The sequence below is a fragment of the Chiroxiphia lanceolata genome, chromosome 13 (genome assembly GCF_009829145.1).
Source record: "Chiroxiphia lanceolata isolate bChiLan1 chromosome 13, bChiLan1.pri, whole genome shotgun sequence".
Classification (NCBI taxonomy): Eukaryota; Metazoa; Chordata; class Aves; order Passeriformes; family Pipridae; genus Chiroxiphia; species Chiroxiphia lanceolata.
This window is the reverse complement of record NC_045649.1, coordinates 20,104,843-20,123,676: the sequence shown is the minus strand read 5'-3', so window position 1 is coordinate 20,123,676 and position 18,834 is coordinate 20,104,843. Positions and strand designations below refer to the sequence as shown.

Sequence of the window (18,834 nt, the reverse complement as noted above, 5' to 3'; positions counted from 1 at the left end):
GTATTAGACCCATCCAAAGGAGGGACTTGGTGCCTGTTGGGATGGTCACTGTGCCACTGACCCGGCCCCATTCCAGCTCAGCACCTCAAATCCACCTCACAGCCGTGCCAGCACTGAGCTGCATCCTTGTTAATTAAAAACAGAAAAGCAGGAGGGAGAAACTAAAGACAGACTAATTAGATCAGGAAGAGAATCCCACTGAGGTGTCAAGACTGTTCCCTGGACTTTCACAGATGGCTCTGCAGAGCTGCACTGCCCAGTGAAACAGTGGGCATTTTATTCCTTTCCAGGAATAAAATGATGTGCAAAAAGAAACCTTTCTAATGGGGTGAGAGGAAGCAAAGAGTATAGTGAATCCAAACAAAAATCACGGTGGATTCAGGTACAGATTTTAAGAGTGAGGGCAAGCAAACTGGAGCAAACTACCAAGAGAGATGATTAGAAAACTTCAATACATGATTTCATTTTTTTCCCCTCGGGTAGAGTTGCAAACTCACATATGAGTGTCCTGCCAGGCTCAACACAGCGATAACTTACAGATGAAGTCATAAAAGAAGCCATAATAGATTTTCTGTATCCTTTTGGCCTTAATACTTACTAACCTAAATTAAAAATGTATTTGATGCTGTACTGCAGGTCTGGAAAATATAGTCTCTGTTACATTGACTCTAAGCACGGGGGAAGTGACACACTGCTTTTTAAGTGCCCTTTCAACTGAATACAGGAATACAACTTTGTGTGGGAGGAAAATTGAGAACACTGCAATATGCATGATAGGAATAAACAGCAGTTGCCTGCATAGACACAAAGCCCACCACCAAATTCCAGGCCAGGATACCAGGCTGCCCTTCCCTCCAAGGGATTTACTGTCTGTGTGTGACAGAGTGAAATGAGGAGGTAAAGCAGGACACAGTGTTGGCACTGCACAAGAAAAGCACTTATTTCCCCAGGTATGGCTGAAAAATTGTATTATTTATATGGCAGTGGTGACACAGGAGGCATTGTGAGCGTAAGGGACTATTCCAGGATATGTGCAACCCAACCAAAACATAGCTGTGGCTACTCTACTGGAACTCGGGGCTGAAGTTTGTTCCACCTTTTCTCAGCATTTCAGAGAGTATTCTGTCTTTGTTTTGTGGAGATTTACGTGTGCACCTCCAGGGCAATTGTAATTAGCTGTGCTAAATTAGTCTGCTGTAAGGGGGCTTTTCAGTCACCAAGCCAAGCAAGGGAGAGGCAGAGGGGCTGAGCCCTTCCCTCCCTCAGTCCCTAAACCCAGGATCCCACTCTCCTGCCCGGGTTAAACCAGGGCTGCCACAGGCAGTGCAGCGAGAACAGAGTCCCAAAGCCTGGCCCCCTCCTCGTTCCATAAGGCAGGGAGGGAAGTGCATCTCTCCAGCTCCCTGCCTCCAGCAGATGGTTGTGCTATGAAAAGAGCAGAACAAGTGGGGTTGTTTCCTTGGCAGCCTTGTCTTTAACCCACGTTCACAAGAGTCAGGAAAGAACATTGAACTCTCCCCAAGGCCAGATCACTTCTCCCATATTAATCATTCACTTTACTCCTCGTTTCTATTTGTAGGTTCAGTATTCAGAGGTAAAATAGTCTTATTCTGGTTTATCTTCTGTAGTAGTTTTGGGAAAGGATCCAAGTGTTTCTCTGGCAATATTTTGTATCCACAAAGGTACAACTCAGAGTATTTGCAGCTTGATTTATACCTACTGTGTGACAGGCTCAAAAACCCACAGCTTATGTTCCCAAGTGACTGAGTGACAGGATAAGACCAAGTTTTAAACTTGAAATCTTCACTCACAAAGGGAAATCTGTGTTTAAAACTTTCCCATAATCCTGTTCATCTGCTGTTCAAGATTGGTATTAACTCCACTTTCAAATTAAAGCTGACCTAGGCCTCCTAGCTGTGATCGGTCCTGTACTATATGTCTTGGGAAATTATTTTCTCAATTTCCGCAAAGGACTACAGACCTTTCACCAAAAAAACAGGTGTTCTGTATTTTCTGGGGATGCAAATTAACAATTTCACAGTTTCTTTAACATTTCAAGTGCAAAACCAAAGGCTTGGGTCCAAGGAAATATATATTCCGTTATTTTATTTTTACCACCAAGTTAAAATGTTACAGATTATTATCCCTAAACATCTTTCCTGTAATAAGCAGAAGTATTCTGAATCAAGTCCTCTGATAAATTTTACAGGATCAAAAGAAAAATCTCAATTGTTTTACACAACTGTACAGCACATAACAGATATGTATGTACATATGTATGTACATATATATCAAATTATGCTACACATATATTAAACAAACACATTTGATTTAGCAGAATGTGGAATCAGACATTTCAGTTTTCCCTCAACAGCACAGTAAGAAATATAATTTTAGAATATTATTAACTGTCAAAGTATAAAACCAAACCAACTAAACAAAAAACCCAGTCAAAATTATTTCCCTCCTAGGAAATAAGGCAAGATCCCTCACAGCTGCTATTCCTGGGTTTGTTAAAGTCTGTAAAGAAAAATGAAACAGAAATCAATACTAAAAGGCCATTTTAAAAGTGAAAGGACAGGAATTTGCCTTAAAATTTCAAATGATTATTATTTCTTAAAGAGGAAAAAAAAAGTGGCAACATTTCATTCCTTGTATTTCTAATTTATTTACTGAGTGAAGACCCAGAATACATATCCATGGCTTTTTTTAAGATTCTAAAATTCGTCTCAGATTTGTGTTGTCTTTTCCAGCAGCATACATTTCATTTTAAGAAACATCTTACCTGTCTGCACCCATGTGCATGCAGGTACTATGGATAGTTCCTTATTCTGATTACATATTTTTCAGCCTTTTGCAAATCAGCAAAATATTCCTGCACAGAGGACCTACAGAGATCCAAATCAAACAGAAATCTCAGCAAGAACATGGGAAAAGTTTGACTTGCATTTTCTTCAGTCAAAAAAAATATTAATGTCTAAGAATACAAATGAGAATTCTGTGTAGTTCTACGACAGTTTCACTGTGATTTCAGTAATTCAGCACTAGAAAGGCAAAGGGCCAACTAATCAACACTTCAGCTGCTTGCAACTATTCCCAGAAGTAACATCACATAATGTTACCAGTTGCTACTTGATTAAGTCATTCTGAAGAATCCCTGCTGGGACAGAGGTTGTCCATTATTCACAAGGTATTTCAGGTAGCATATGATGAATATTTCAGAAGCTTTTTTTGTATATCACAAGTTTCCTGGAAAGTTCTGTTGACAAATTTTACATACTTTGTGGTATAAAATGTATACCACAATCTTAGAAATACACAAATTTAAAAAAAAAAAAAAAGAAAGAGAAAAAAAAGGAAAAGGAAAAGGAAAAGGAAAAGGAAAAGGAAAAGGAAAAGGAAAAGGAAAAGGAAAGAGAAAGAGGAAAAAGGAAAAGGAAAAGGAAAAGGAAAAGGAAAAGGAAAATGAAAAGGAAAAGTAAAAGGAAAACGAAAAGGAAAAGGAAAAGGAAAAAAAAGTAAAGGTAAAGGGAAAGAGAAAGAGGAAAAAGGAAAAGGAAAAGGAAAAGGAAAAAAAGGAAAAGGAAGAAAAAGAAAGGAAAAGGAAAAAAAAAAAGAAAAAGAAAAAGAAAAAGAAAAGAAAAAACCTAAACAAACACAAATGCAAATCCAAATGAATCATGGAACTAATGCCAAAAAATCTTTTCAAAATTGTTTTCAATAACAAGGGAACTGATTGTTGCACTTCAGAAGTCACAATCTCCATAGGTCAGATGGGGTGTTATAACAGTTTGAAATGAGCTTTTCAAACTTGAGGAGCTGGAACAGCATTTTTTAAGAATCGGGGAAAACACAAGAAGGAGTAATCCATCAGAAAAAGGCATATCCAGAGCTAAAGGAAACCAATGAAGCATTGCTTTTTCTGTTATCAATATTGTATTAAATCAATGAACATGTGTTAAAATACTGCAGAGGGGGAACAGCAGAAAATTAAATAGACAATGGTAAAAAGCAGCTACGTTTGGCCATAAAACTGATGCTAATTTTTAAAGCCTGATTTTTAAGTTGCACTGAGTGACAGCCTTGCAGAGGTAGGTCCTGCATGTAGAGGTTGCTCTGTGACCATTGCCAGGGTGTCATCCCTGCACACGAGGAAGCAGTGAGATCCAGGAATTCACAGCACTATTACATTTTCAATTTCTGTCCAAGGGCTAGTATTTGATACCATAGCCTCAGATTTCAAAAAACCATTACGTCAAATCAAACCTCGAGAAGGCAGATTAAATATAAATAACAAAGTATTTTAACACAACTCTGAAGGAGGGTGAAAGAGTCTTGAAATCCCTTGTTTTCAGTTGTTCAACCTGTCACTCTTTCGAGTGAGGAGAAATGCAGAGCTTACATGAGGACAGCACTGCACAACCACCACTAAAGTCTGGTAACAAAACCTGGCAGGAAGAAGGAAAGAGAACACCTTTTAACTATAAAATACTATGGAAAGACACAAACCACTCCCACAAATCCACATCCCTGGTTGCAGCAGCATTGATGACTAACAGATTTCTCTGTTACTGCATGGATTTAGCAAATTTTGCTGTACTAAGATCCTCTTATCCCCATAACAAAATTAGGACCTCATTTTATCTAATTTTACCGTTTATTTCTTAATTTTCAGGCCAGCTGTTGCAGTTCCACAGCAGACACTTGGTTGTTCTCTCTGTGTTTGCCAAACCAGCTTTGGACACTGTTCAGGTGCTGTAACTGAGTGACAGAGAACAACCAGGTCAAAGGGGGAAACCTGCTTAATGTCCCTGTGCCCCTTTGAGCCAGCTGGAGAACAGCCAACATGCATCTCTGCTGACTCCTCTGGGGATGCTCAGAAGCACATTTACTCCTTCAGACCTGTTCTCTTAATGAGGTGAACACTTACTGCTCTGAAGGCAGGAGGGACCCTCCTCCTGCCCTCAGTGCATCCGTGAGATCTCCTGTCAGCCCTGCTGCACTCATTGCCGCACTAAAGAACCGATTAACTCTGAAGTTGTAATCCACAGGGATCTAGAAAAGATACAATCACTGGGGAAAATAAGGAAAGGGACAAAATGGACAGAACAAAGACTACAGGAAACAGGAGGTGCTCAGCACCCCGTGAGCGATTGGGAAGCTCCATGGAGCTCCAAACTGTGTTCACTGGGGTTGATCCCTCAGCAACCTTGTGACTGAGCACACAGCAAACAAAGAGACACAAGCAGAAAATAATTATGGACAGAGTTTTTCTGAGAGAGATATTTCAGAAGGTTGTGGGTTTGGGGGAATGAGGTTTGGGGGGTCTATTTTTCCAGCAATCCCATTATCAGGAAGTCTTACACAATAGATAGTTTGCCATGTATTATGAATATAATAATAAAAATTGTCAAAAATTTTTATTTGTAAAGAAGACACTATCTACTTTGACAAAGAAACCTTCAGGAATGACAGACTCTGGAATGCTGTATCTATCCAGCCAGAAGCTCTTTCAGGACTAGGTTTGAAAGGAGCTTCGGAAAATTAATCAGTAGTATCAGCAGATGCCTAGGAAGCAGCACAGGAACAGGAATCCAATACACCTAAGTGTTAACATCTCTTTCCTGGGAGTTTTGGACCAGGAAATCCACAGCACTACAGCAGATAAAAAGTCCAACTTAAAATGCATGAAGGATTTCTGGTAGACAGGAAGAGTGTGCAGCTCTGACATCCCAATCAACCCGCTCAAGGTGCTTTCTATAGTGACTTGAAAATAATAGAGGAAAACATACAAAACAAGACAACTGCTGAGCTAATTCCTCCTTTTGCCTTGTCTCTCCCAGCTGGGGAGCAGCCACACATACAGAGCTACAGCCCTGAGTCTGTGCACTCCATCTTCCCTCACTGCTGGCACGTTTCCTTGGGCATTAACCCAGTTGCTGCCCTTTCTTTCCCCACTCCCTTGGCCCGCATGGCTTTGTCCCTGCTGCCTCTGAGGGCCCCTGACCTGCTGGGTTAGTCCTGCACTCAACCCCTGCCTCTGCTGCAACTTCTTCTTGGGTTGTGATTTCCCCCAGCGACAACTGACCCACTTATAAACTGAGCTCTCAAAAGGCAGGAGTGACACTAAACTCCATTTCTAGACCGGCTTCCGGGAGGTCTGACAGGAGCCCTGATGTGTGCACAGCACACAGAGCTGAGCAAATGCACCATTAAACAAGGACTCAGTTCCCATTCCCAGGAAAGTTTCCCTTTGGGCAAGTGAGATGCAGGTGGAGCAGTGCTGCCTCCCCCCACTGGCACCAGACTGGAGATATTAAACATGAACAACTGAGAAATTCATGAGATTTAAACCCCAGGATCGAAATGCTGCTGGTTTGTTCTGGGTGCTTGGTAGGCATGACAACTTCTTTTGTGATTAATTCTAACAATAACTTAGTTTTAGGATCCTCTGACATAAAAGTCTTGGCTGCTACAATATTAAATAGGAGATAAATCCAGGGAAATGTTACTGTTACTAAATCTTTTCTTTTTTTAAAGTCATCTTCATAATATTGCTAGATTAAATTCTCAATTTAGAAAGCACTAAGGCATCGGGAAATTTTATCATTTTTGTCAGGCCAGAGCAAAAGAAATTTATGATCCTTAGAACCACTTTCTGATAAGCATGTAGTGTATTTTCAGACTGAAATTCTTTAGGTAATACACATTAAGGACAAAACCTTACAGCCGCTTCACAATCTGAGCAAAACTCCCAAAGGGAATTGGCTGCAGCCATCACAACTCAGGCCCCTCTTCATCAAAGACAACTCTTATGTGCTTGTGCCCATGCTCTCAGATATTTTAACTGGAAAATCCAAAGCTGACCACACAGCTTTGTACCTTCATAGAGACTTACTGCCCAAACTACAGTGAAATTAGAGCTACAAGGAAATCAAGGCAAATTACAGCATAGGCAGCAGTGAGGAGGGAACTTCAGTCCCAAAATAGACAACAGAGATTCCTCTAAATATTGGCTTACTTGTTTTCACCTTTCCACTAAATATTTTTCCTGGATACATTATCTTTAGAACCCCCAAGTACAGCAGTGCCTTCCCTCCCTCTGCATGCTGGCACTTGGAATTCAATTTTCAAATTAAAAAAGTGGAAGAAAACACCCCATATTGAACACAGGAACAGAAGCAAAGATTAGTGCCTGGAAGAGCCATACATGAACAGCAAACAAACACAAGTCAGAATCACTGGAGGTAAAATTAAAACACGGTTGTTTAAAGCAGATCCTGGGTGGCACAGATGGAAAAAATTCAGGTTGGAGCAAAATATCCAACAGCTTTAGCAGGCATTCTCAAGCTGGAGAGACTGAACATTACTAATTGTAGGTGCCTCTGTACCTCTGTTGTGTAGATCTAGAGCTCAACTTAATTATGAAATTATGTTTTATGAAATTTAATTAATGAAATCCCGTGGAAACGTGGGAAGCAGAGGCACAAGGGATGGTCCTGAACTCCCAGCCTGCAAAGAGGAAGACACAGGTAGTGAATGGCAGAGCTTCAGATCAAGAGACTTCCCAGAGGTTCTCCATTGCAAACCAGGGCAACAGGCCCCACCCAGGGCACAGGGGAGAACTTTGTTAGTTGAATTATTTAAGACTTTATGCAATCACAGCTCCCTCCCCTCCCTGTGCCTTCCCAGTCTGCTGGCCAACAGTGAATAATCTAAAAACACTACATACCTTAACAAATAGATGGTTATGATAAACACTGAATCTTACAACATTTTAGATGGTAATGATACACATCTATCTGAACTGCTATTTGCTGCTCTACAGAGATAATAGACCAGAGAGAGAACTGGAGAAAAAAAAGAAATAAATGTATAATTAATAGCTCTAAGCAATTTCTTGTTCAGAGATGGTAACTGCAGAGAAAGGTTTATTAGGAGGAATTACTGAGGCAGAAACACTGTGATGATTGAGGAAACTTTTGGTTTACGTCCTGTGCTAGAGATAACTAGAAATTAAATAAGAAATAGGGAAGGAATGGTTTCTTGTATACAGTTTCTTACATTCTTATCTATATTTCTTATGTGAAAATAAACAATGCTGTTCAAACTTAACATTTATATTTCTTAATGCATATAAGGGATCAGTTGATTTATTATGACAAAGTAGTTAACTATAGTTTAAGGAAAATTAAGTTTCTGCCTTTAGGCTGCAATAAGAGATAACTGAAGTATGAACTGCTGACAAAACACACTGACCAAACCCTGCTGCCTCTCAATGGTTTTGGCTGCCAAATTCAGCTTCCAAACAACTGGACCTTCAAAGCACAGACTAGTCTAGTTCACCCAAAGGGAAGAGTGAGCTTGAGCTGTTGTTACCTCAACTTTGGATTAGTCTTCCCCTAATTCCCAATTTATATTGGAAGTGCAATATGGGTTAAAATAAACAAGCATGTTAACTTTATTTTAGTGCAACTACTGAACTACAAGAAATGGCCATGTCACCTGGAGAATTTTCTCTAAAAACTGTCAATGTTTAGAGAAGCGCTGAAGCCTATGACCAAAATAAATGACTGTAAACACTCCCTTGGAAAGACAGAACAGTAATTATGTGTTAGAACCTGTATGAAAAACGTGATCTGTACAGCAAGTCATTACCTGTGCACTGAAACCTTCTATTGCCCAAAGTGAGCACGAATGGAACAGATCATGCAGCAGCTTTCAGCAAAATCAGACACCTAAAATGAAATAAAATTCCACTTTTTGTTATATCCCAACATCTTCATATCCAAAGCAAAGCAAAACTGCTTGGAGCAATGCATAAAGTTTGTGTGATAATGGAGGGTCACCTCTGATTTCACTTGCAGAGCCACACTGTGAAGCCACCCACTAAATTCTTCAGTTTTGAAATCATCTTCAGCTGGTATTTGGCTACAACATTCCAGCAAGTGAACAGCAACACTCAGAACCAATGTTGTACTGCTCAGAGTTTTTCTAAGGAATGTAGGTGTGATCAGCTGCCAGCACACAAGAACACACAAGGGTAATAAATTCCTCTTTTTATCCACTGCCCAAAGGAGGCAACAAAGATGGGGAAGGGCCTTGATCTGAAGCCATGTGAGGACACTGAGGGTACTTGGTGTGTTCAGCTGGAGCAGAGGAGACTGAGGGGAGACCTCAGTGCAGTTCCAACTGCTGGGCAGGGGCAGAGGAGGGGCAGGGACTGAGCTCTGCTCTGGGGGACCAGGGACAGCAGCCAGGGAATGGCTGGAGCTGTGTCAGGGCAGGCTCAGGTTGGATCTCAGCAAAAGGTTCTTCCCCCAGAGGCTGGTTGGGCACTGCCCAGGCTGCCCAGGGCAGTGGGCACAGCCCCAAGGCTGCCAGAGCTCCAGGAGGGTTTGGCTGATCCTCTGGGGCACTGGGGGTGACTCCTGGGGATGGGCCTGTGCAGGGTTTAATGTTTGACTGGATGATCCTTGTGGGTCCCTTCCAGCTCAGCACATTCTGTGTTTCTGTGACTCCAGTGCTGTCCGAGCCCAAACTCCCTCCCTGCCAAGTACAAACTCCAGTACCTGGAGTCCAAACCTTCTGATTGCCAACTGCTTGAGGCACAAAGCCATTTCAGTGAGATGACAGATGCGAGCACATCCTTCTGGGGCCTCAGCAATTTACTGGCTTGTTGTAGTTTATTGCTGGGCATTTGGGGTAGCTGTAAGAACAACTTTGTTAAACAAACCTCTTTCAGAACAGGGGAGATTCACTGTAGAATTCTGCAGGGTCTGGAGCAGAGCTGGACTGTGTTTGGCAGTCAGCAAGCACAGGGCTGTCAGATGGTCACAGAGCCTGACACCAAGCCATGGTCCAAGGAGGAGAGCAGGATTAGCACTGCAGGGACACCCACAGTCTCAGGGTCAGTAACAGCTCAATTACACAGCAAAATGTGGTGGTGGATTCCTTGAGATTATAGACATTTCTATCAGTAAATAAGAAAACAGAAATCCAATACCAAGCATTAAGTGTGTAAAATCCTAGTTAATTATCGAACAGTAGTTTCTGACCTTATATCTAGAATAAGTTGTGTTCATCCATTTTTAACGTAGCATAATAGTCTTTGCACTCTTTCTGTCTCCCACAGAGTGCTGTGGAGCACCTTGTTCAGGTCCTGGTAAAGGTCAATTAGTTAAAATTAGACTTTTTATGGGGGTTTTTTAATGTCTGTCTCAGTTTTTTTCTGGGATTTGTCTATGTTTTTGTTTTTGTAGGGTTTTGTTTTGTTTTGTTTTGTAAGAAATGGGTAGAATTTATTCTTGCTATGAATTCTCATGTAGATTAGGACAGATTAATTACATGGTCTAGATTTCACACCCACATGTCATAATGAGGGAGTTAATCAGCAGGGATCCTTTACCAGAGAGCAGAGATTTCACAAACCAGACAAAAACTTCTGTTGCCTTAATCATTGACTTCTGGCAGTTGTTCTTTCTCAGACATCAGACAACTGGAAACACAGCACATAAATGAAGCAGAAGAAAACCCCAAAGATCAACAGCATTCCTTCAGATTACTTGAGAGCCACCAACATTTTAGACTGTAGACTTTTCCCATTCCTCACAGAATCTCAGAGTGCAAACACTTCCATTTTCTCTTCCCAGCGTGGCCAGATCATCTTTCCCTGGTTCTCAGCTCCTCCACCTTCCTCACAACTGCAGTTTGACTACACCAGCAAGATTCCCCTTACCAAAACCTGTAAATTGCACAACTGTTACGTCAAAGCAGTGAAAGTTTCTAAAAGCATAGTTACCCCCCTCATTAACCAAACATTTAACAAAGAATAACCCCCTGTGTCACACTGCTCACACAATGCCTTTCAGGTTTAAGGACAACGCAGAACACATGTAGCAGGTCTTAACTTTAGCCTAAGGATTTGTTGTGTGTGTTTGCACACCTGCACCTGTCCCTTGAAGCCGCTCTAAGTTATGATTTGACCCCAGGTCTGCATATATCAGATGTGGGGTCAGAAGACAACAAAAAGTGCTACTTCCTTCTGTCCTGTCCCACTGTTCTTCAGTGTAACGTGCACTATGTTGCCTTTATTTCCCCTGCAGTACTTTCCCATCACCACAGCAGACCAGGCTTTTCAAACCTGGCACAGTGCTTTTAATGAGTCCTCTTGTGATTACAACCTGGTCTTTGTACAGACATTAGCCAAAATTCTGCCTGTTTTCACAAAGAGCCAGTCTTTTGTACATCTAAACATTTCCCAAATCCTGATGGGTACAAGTGCGTCTGAAAGGTCCTGGAGAAAAATAAAGCTAACCATTCAAACACTTGGAAACATTCATCAGTTTGGAAACTGAATCCTCCTAAAAAGAAATCAGTGTGGAAATACCCATTTCCATAGCTGAAAGTTACTTCTGACATGATCTCACCCATCCCCAAACCTCCCAGGATTCTGACATTAATAGCATAGCACTTTAATATGTCAATCCTGGCCATACATATGCATGCCTGCCTTAGCTGTGGAGCAGGAGGCAGCAGCCCACCCTTCACTGAGTGCATCAGCTGGGCAAGGAAATGCAGCCAGACCATCTGATCACAGCCTGGGTGTGTTGGTGCATCTCCAAGCACAAGGTAGTTCTAAAGCACTCAAACCTGGATGCCTTAAATACAAACCAACACCATGCTTTTGAACTGTCAACTGATTCAAATGCAGCTACTGAAAATTTAATATTGTAGGCAAGTTGTAGCACAAAGTGGCTTGAGACCACTGGTCCTGAATTATTTGAAGCAGACAGAGTGAATAATAGAACAGGTTTCATATGGTTATACCAGTTCAGCAGAGATCAAATGCCTGCAAATGGATCCCAATTTGCTCAAAGGCTGTTTCCTACCTGCCTGCTGGTGGAGACTGGCCAAAGGAGAGAACTCCCTCACTGCAGAAACCTCTCCTGCAGCTATTCATTTTTGTCTTTGCCATATTAAAACCCCTTCAGTTCTGACTGTGAAAAAAAAGAAAATCATCAGCACTGCTTAGCACTCTAGATAGAGCTGTAGTTTAAAGAGAAAAAAACCACAACACAACAAAATGAAACTCCCACAAACCTCAAATACCCTGTTCTGACACAGGGGCCTGAGATGACAACTGCCAGCCCATTTCTGTGTCTGCACAGCCCAGGAGTAGCTGGAAGTTCTAAAGCAGCCTCTCCTTCAGCACTTCACCAGAACTGACACTTGGCAGAGCTCTGCTGGACAAATCTTGAGCCTCAACAGACTTAACAGCAAAGGTACCCAGATCTTCAGGGCCTGACAAATGTCTGTAGGAACCATGGCACTGGTCCTTCCTATCCATTGACATCACAGACATCTGTTTAGTTGGAGACTTGTGGCTTGATGATTCCGTTTATTATTTTAAATGCATTCAAAAATAGGATAATTGACATTTTGCATTCTAACTATTCACCAGTTTGACATTACTGTGCATTTTAATTAACACGAATACTCAAAGTTTGGTATTGAAGGGAGAGATAAGTCATATTAAAGTCAATAACTGTCATCTTTCAGTTCAAATTCAGAAACAGAACAAAACTAGACTTGTCTATCAAAGCTGAAATTTCAACAGTACTATTTGAAATGTCCTAGTTGGGACTGTACTGATTCAGTATTTTCAAAGATACTTTCACCCCACTAAAAAGCAATGTTCCGTTAGGTCAAGCACAGCAGTGGTACACATTAACTGGGCACTGTTAAAGTTCACTTTAAACAATACAGTCAACAAACAAGCACAAGGCAGCCAATTCCCAGTTAATCAGGGCTGAAGTCATACAGGGGTTGGAGCTTGGCCAGACATTGCCCTTCCCACACCAGGAGTTCTCCTCTCCCAAGGCAGTGGGGTTAGCTCTGAGCTGCCAATTATTAAATAATTAAAAATAACTACATTAAAAAATTTAAAATATGAAATATAATACAAACCCAAACCTCACCCAACCCAACACACCAACACGCCATTCTACACCTCCCAAGGGAATACAGGAAGGAATGCTGACCATATGCTTTAGGTAGAGGATGTTTACATCTCATCCTTAAGTTGCCCTGAGTCAGTTTTCCTTTGGTGAAATCCAAGTATATCCTTTAGGAAACCCTTCAGCTTTCACTCATTGACAGTACAATTCCACTCTGGACAGTTTTTCTCCCTCAATAATGGTTTACAAGCACAAATCCACCTTCAACTTACTAAGTTTGGCTCCAATTCATGCTCTGCAACAAAGAATCTCTAAAGATAACTTGATAACCATGCCAATTAAACATCACAGGAGAAAGATACATATGCCCTCATTTGCAGTTCATTATTTAAAGTGTGAAAATATAATTCTTAAAATATGCATTTTAAATACAAAAATCAAGGAATTTTATTTTGTTAAGAGTATGTTGTGCTATCATTGATCTTCTCCTCTAAATGTAATATACTGGAGATAAATTATAAAGCTAAGGAAAGAGAAACAGCCAGTGGTGGCTGTACAAAATTTTCCATGTTTACTCTATTATATCTAATAAATTCAGACATAAATTAGATGTTATAAAACATGTAAATGAATAAATAGACTTAAACATCAGATGTGCACTGAATACAACAGGAGAAAAGGAGATTGAAATTGGTCCTTTTAGATTAGATCTGCAACTTTGGAATGAGATGCAGAACAATTCTGGCCAATATACACTGGAATAAGTGTGCATCTATCATGCACAAAGTGCCAGCTTTCCCTTCCCCTAGAAAGCTGTAAGGATACAGCTCCAGCACACACCCATTATCGCACATCCACACGGATTCCCTTTGTCAGTGCACTCTGACACAAAACTCATCACAAAACTGGGAGAACTCACCACTTTAACAAGCCAATTTGATGCCTATTTAAAGTTATGCTAAAAAGGTAGTTACTTATAAAGATGAAGTTATTATAAGTTATTTATAAAAATAAAATTGTTATATTAAAGTTATTTATAAAACTAACTAAAGTTAAAATTATTCTAAAAATAACTAATCCTTAAACACACCAAAATTTAATTGTCTCGTGAGAAGCACAGGAGTGCAGGAGTGCAAGTAAAGAGGGGTTTATGGAGCAGGAGCAGTATCCCAATCCATGTCCAGCCACTAAACCTGTGCCTGTTCCCCAGGGATCTTCCCTTGCCCCTGGAGCTCCTCTCTGCAAACAGGTTCTGTTCTCAAAGGCCAGGCTGGCCCGGCCCAGCAGGGCTGTGCTGTGACTGTGGCAGCAGCTCACCCTGGGCAGGACATTCTCCTCTAATCACTGCTTCCCCACGGTAATAAATAAGGTGTGTTTTACCATTAAGAAATGGTAATCAGGATAAACAGACTCCTGCCCTAGAGAAAACACATGGAAAGGCCTCAGGAATATTTTCCTGCCTTTTCTCTTGCAATAAAGATTTATTATCCAGTGACATAATCGTAATGATGAAACTTTCAGTAGCACTGACCTTTTAATGTTCTTTACTTTCTGCTCTAAACTCCAAACTGGCTGTCCCTGAGCTCAGGTATTTTTTTTTTTCACTTTCAGAGCATTTTCAGACTTGTTATTATCCATGCTCTCCCAACTTTACTCAATAAGAGTGCAAATCACTTGTGGGCAGAAAGGTTGGCTGAGAGCAAGATAAAACATGCTCTCCAAGGCTAGCTGATTAAGGTTGGAAGATACTGTTAATGAGTGTCTGACTCTCTGGGCATTAGGAATGCTTTAAACATGTTTGCTTCAATCTCTTTCTTAAAATGACTAAATCATCACAGCACCAGCTAAACACAAACTGCAGGGGTGGTGCCACAGAACACCCTTGTCAGGGAGATCTGGGAGTAAAGACATGAGGTTTTGTAAAGCAGCTCTAAAACCCCTTGGGTTTGTATTTCCCAACTGAAGGGAAGTCTGATAGCAGCCTCATCATATACTAACACAAAAATCATGCAACCTTAGCATGGAATAACTTTAAAAGTAACATGGAAAGTAAATCCTGGGGGTGGAAAACAGGTGAGGTTTTTGTATTCTAGTCAAACAATGACAAATAATTCACATTTATAAGCATTTCTTAACTGGTTTGTCAGGTGCCAGCCCTGTACATTTTGGAGTACTGTAAATGGAGTTATCTTACCACATTTTTCCAGTCAGTCAGTTTAAATCTAAAATATTTCATGCAGTCCAGATGGAAACCTCACCAGCAAGTGACAGCAAAATCTGGGAGTAAAGAGGTTGTCATTGCTGCTTACATCAAGGCCAGGCATAAGGTTAGCAGTTTGCTCTCTTCCCAATTAATTTCTTCATAGCCACGGGCTGTCAGGTGCTGTGTTCCTCCTCAGGGAAGACACTCATTCTCGTGGCAACAACTGTGCTCACCCCAAAGCCTCGTGGCAGACACAGACACAGCAGAGCTGCCAGGGCTGCCAGGCCCCTGCTTTCACCAAGGGCTGAAGGAGCAGCTTTGCTCCCAGACCAAGACTCCAATTCCCTGTTTCTCCAGCTGTTGCACACACTCACCAGGATATCTGGGCTCACCAGGTGTGCATGTCAGCAGCCGGATTAAATGCCAGGCAACAGTGTGGAGCTGCTCAGCCATTGCTGCCACAGCAAATGCCTCACACTCCAGCCAAAATCAATCTTTTCCACCATTTAGAAGAATCTAGTCCACTGTTTTGAGCTGTATATTTTGTTTAATTGTAAGCTTCCGGTGTAGCATTTAATTCTCATAGACCAAATGAAGCTGCAAATTAGCAATCTCTTGTTAATATTCACTGTGGCTGTGGCGTTCTCAGGAAAGGCCTGTACTTAAAAAAACCCTGTTTTAACGAGTGAGGAAGTTAGGAAGAAATCCTTCCCTGTGAGGGTGGGGAGGCCCTGGCACAGGTTGCCCAGAGAAGCTGTGGCTGCCCCATCCCTGGAAGTGTCCAAGGCCAGGCTGGACAGGGCAACTTAGGATAGTGAAATGTGTCCCTACTCATGGAAGGGGGTAGCACTGGATGGGCTTTAAGGTTCTTTCTCACCCAAACCATTCTATGAGACTTTGAATCCACTCTTTGATTCCCTTCCATTATGAAATGTAATCCTAAATCACCACTGGAAATTGAACACTGAATTTTCATTTAAGGTTCTATAACCTTAGTTAGTATTTTTCTTTTATGTATACCTTAAATAATAAGCACAGCAGACCACTGCCCTCCAATTAAACATTAGCTGCACATCTTCTCTATGGTCTTGCATGTTATTGAGGCAGACCCTGAAGGAGTCATACAATGCTCAGGCTCAGCACCAGACAGACACAGTCATTTTTTTGTCAGGCTATTTTTTGCTGGTTTTTTTGCATCACTGTACAATGCAGCTCTAAAGACAGAGAGCTAAACTGACCATCCTAACACCACAGATAACTTGTGGAAATGTAACATATTTCCTTCTTTTAAATTGGAATGCTTTTTAAAATTAATTGGGTTATAATAGTGACACAGTGCACTGAGTAATTGGGTGCAAATTGCCATTACACAGACACTGCCATCCCCACATCATCAGTGCCCTCCCGGCTCCTGCCCAAGGCAGGAATCTCACAGCCCCAAACGCGGGGTCAGGTGGTGAAACCTGCTCTGAAACCGGGGCAGTGCTGCTGTGCCAGCCCCATTTACGGGACAAAACAGGCGCTTTCCTGAGCAAACAGGAGAAAGGAGGGGCTGGAGGTCAACCAAGAAGCAACTGCCTGGGATTGCTGCCTGTCCTTCCCCCTTCCAGCTGCCCATGGAACTGCTCTGCCTGGACTGCACCAGGCTCAGCCTTGAGCTTGTTTCCTTTAGCTTTGGCTCTTTGCCCTATGCCATTTGAAATCTTACTTCTTATGTTGAAGTATCATTTATCCCTAAAAAGGCTGCAGTCCTGAATGAGGATGAAACCATGTGATTTAATCTCGGTGGTTTCTGTTTGGACAAAACATGGTAACTCCAGCAGCCTGCAAGGAATTTTCATTGCATCTACCTCAAAATGGTCCAGTCCAGGGTAATATTTGGATATTTCAACAATGCTGGTTGTACTGATCTGGAGATTATTTTTGAGATTTCTGAACTCCTCGGTCTACATAATTGCACATAAAGCATTAAATGAACTTTTATCACACCAAAATCTATCAGCATCCTTCAATTCACCTCCCACAGAATCCACTTTCAAAGGACCGATGTTTTCCACAGAAATAGAACCTGATGCTGGAAAGCTTATATGAGAACAACCCAGGTTCTGCTGGACATGTCTGAACCCCGTCAAGATCAAACCATTTGATTAGCATATTATTATTAGTCCATTTATTTCTGGTTTTTCAAAGAGCAGTTTGGTTGTTACTTCACTTTCTTTCCTGCCTATGCCAGACCAAAACTTTGCCCATCTCTGAAATAAAGTAATAATAAAAAAAAAAGCCACAAACAGATTTCATCATCTTCAAGTCAGGGAAAACAAAGTGGACTGATTTTCAGGGGAAGAAAAGCTAATGCATTTTAGAGCATATATAGCACTTCTCTTAATGCCAAAAATACAGTACCTCAGATCACTGACTCATTTACCAGGAGTGGTATCAAATTAAATATAAGTACAAAAATACCCTCATTCCCAAAGCACATTTTTTTCCAGGTTGACACAGTAGATTAAGCACAAATTCACTTGCTCCATTATTCTACCAATATAGCAATTATTACACACAGCAGGAATTTAATGACTCCCTGATACACTCAGTCTCATTGGGTCGCCTTCCACACCAGCTGCACATGGACAAGGTCCTGTCACTCCTCCACAGCCTGGGCAGTTGGGCAACCGAGGGGCAGCCAGGGTTCACAGGAGAGATTTGGTCATTTTATAAAGCCCAGAAAAGATAATTTCAGTGTGGACAAACGCACCTCTGCAGTTACTGTGGCGAATTGTGCTCTACCAACACACAAAGAAATCTAGGAATGAACTCTTGGTCTAACAATAAGAGTGTTATTTACTTCTTTCATTTATCAAAAAAAAATCCGTTCAGTAAACTGTGAGAGTTATTAAAATACCAGATTACTAATGAAAATATGCATCCTAAATAGCTAAATTATTAGTGTTCTGATCTCATTTGCAGAGCACATTTGTTTCCAGAGTTTGCTACTGAAGCCACTGGATGCGATTCTTCAGCAGCAGAGGAGATTTAGGAAATTCAAATCTGTTTTTACAGAGAACAGGTGACTGCCCTTTGATTCCATTGGATGTCTCATGTTGAACCACATGCAGGTGTGTCTCCTTTTCACCTCCAACACCTCGAGGACCCCAAACAATCAGAAAAGTTTCAGTGTTTCTAAATGAAAGGTTTCCTATACAGTAACAAAAAAAATTAACTCTGAAGAATGGATTATCAACTTCCAATATGATAAATCCTTCATTACATGAAAATAAATCATATTATGAGAGTGACAAACAAGATCATTTGTACCTACAGTATTTATCTACACTAAATCATCATAAAAACAAATTCAAAGTTCTGTAGCTAATAACTACACAAACCCAGCTCAGAACTGGGGGTGTGGCACAAAGCTTTCTCACAGAGAAAAGATCAGAAGCACAAAAATTCCCTATAAGGTTTTAAACAGAAAAACTAGAGCTTTTGCTGGGGTAAATTATTGACTCCAGCAAAGAGCTTCAACAGCTGCACAGCAGATTCAGGGTAATGAAATTCTGCCAAGTGAGACCGACTGAAATGCTCACCAATAAATGGAGATTTATCAAATCACAGCTGAAGAATTACTATTTTTGACAAAGGGATGTTATCAACAGTGATTACACTGATGCC

The 18,834-nt window shown here is 41.1% G+C and overlaps 1 long non-coding RNA gene across 2 annotated transcripts in view; it reads right to left on the bottom strand.

The window, feature by feature from the left end:
- The window catches only part of LOC116793557, a 94,877-nt gene that overhangs the window by 30,997 nt on the left and 45,046 nt on the right, over positions 1–18,834 (bottom strand). For both annotated transcript variants that reach the window (XR_004359526.1, XR_004359527.1), the window contains exon 5: positions 2,786–2,888. This is a non-coding gene — a long non-coding RNA (uncharacterized LOC116793557). The remainder of the gene's footprint in view (positions 1–2,785; positions 2,889–18,834) is intronic.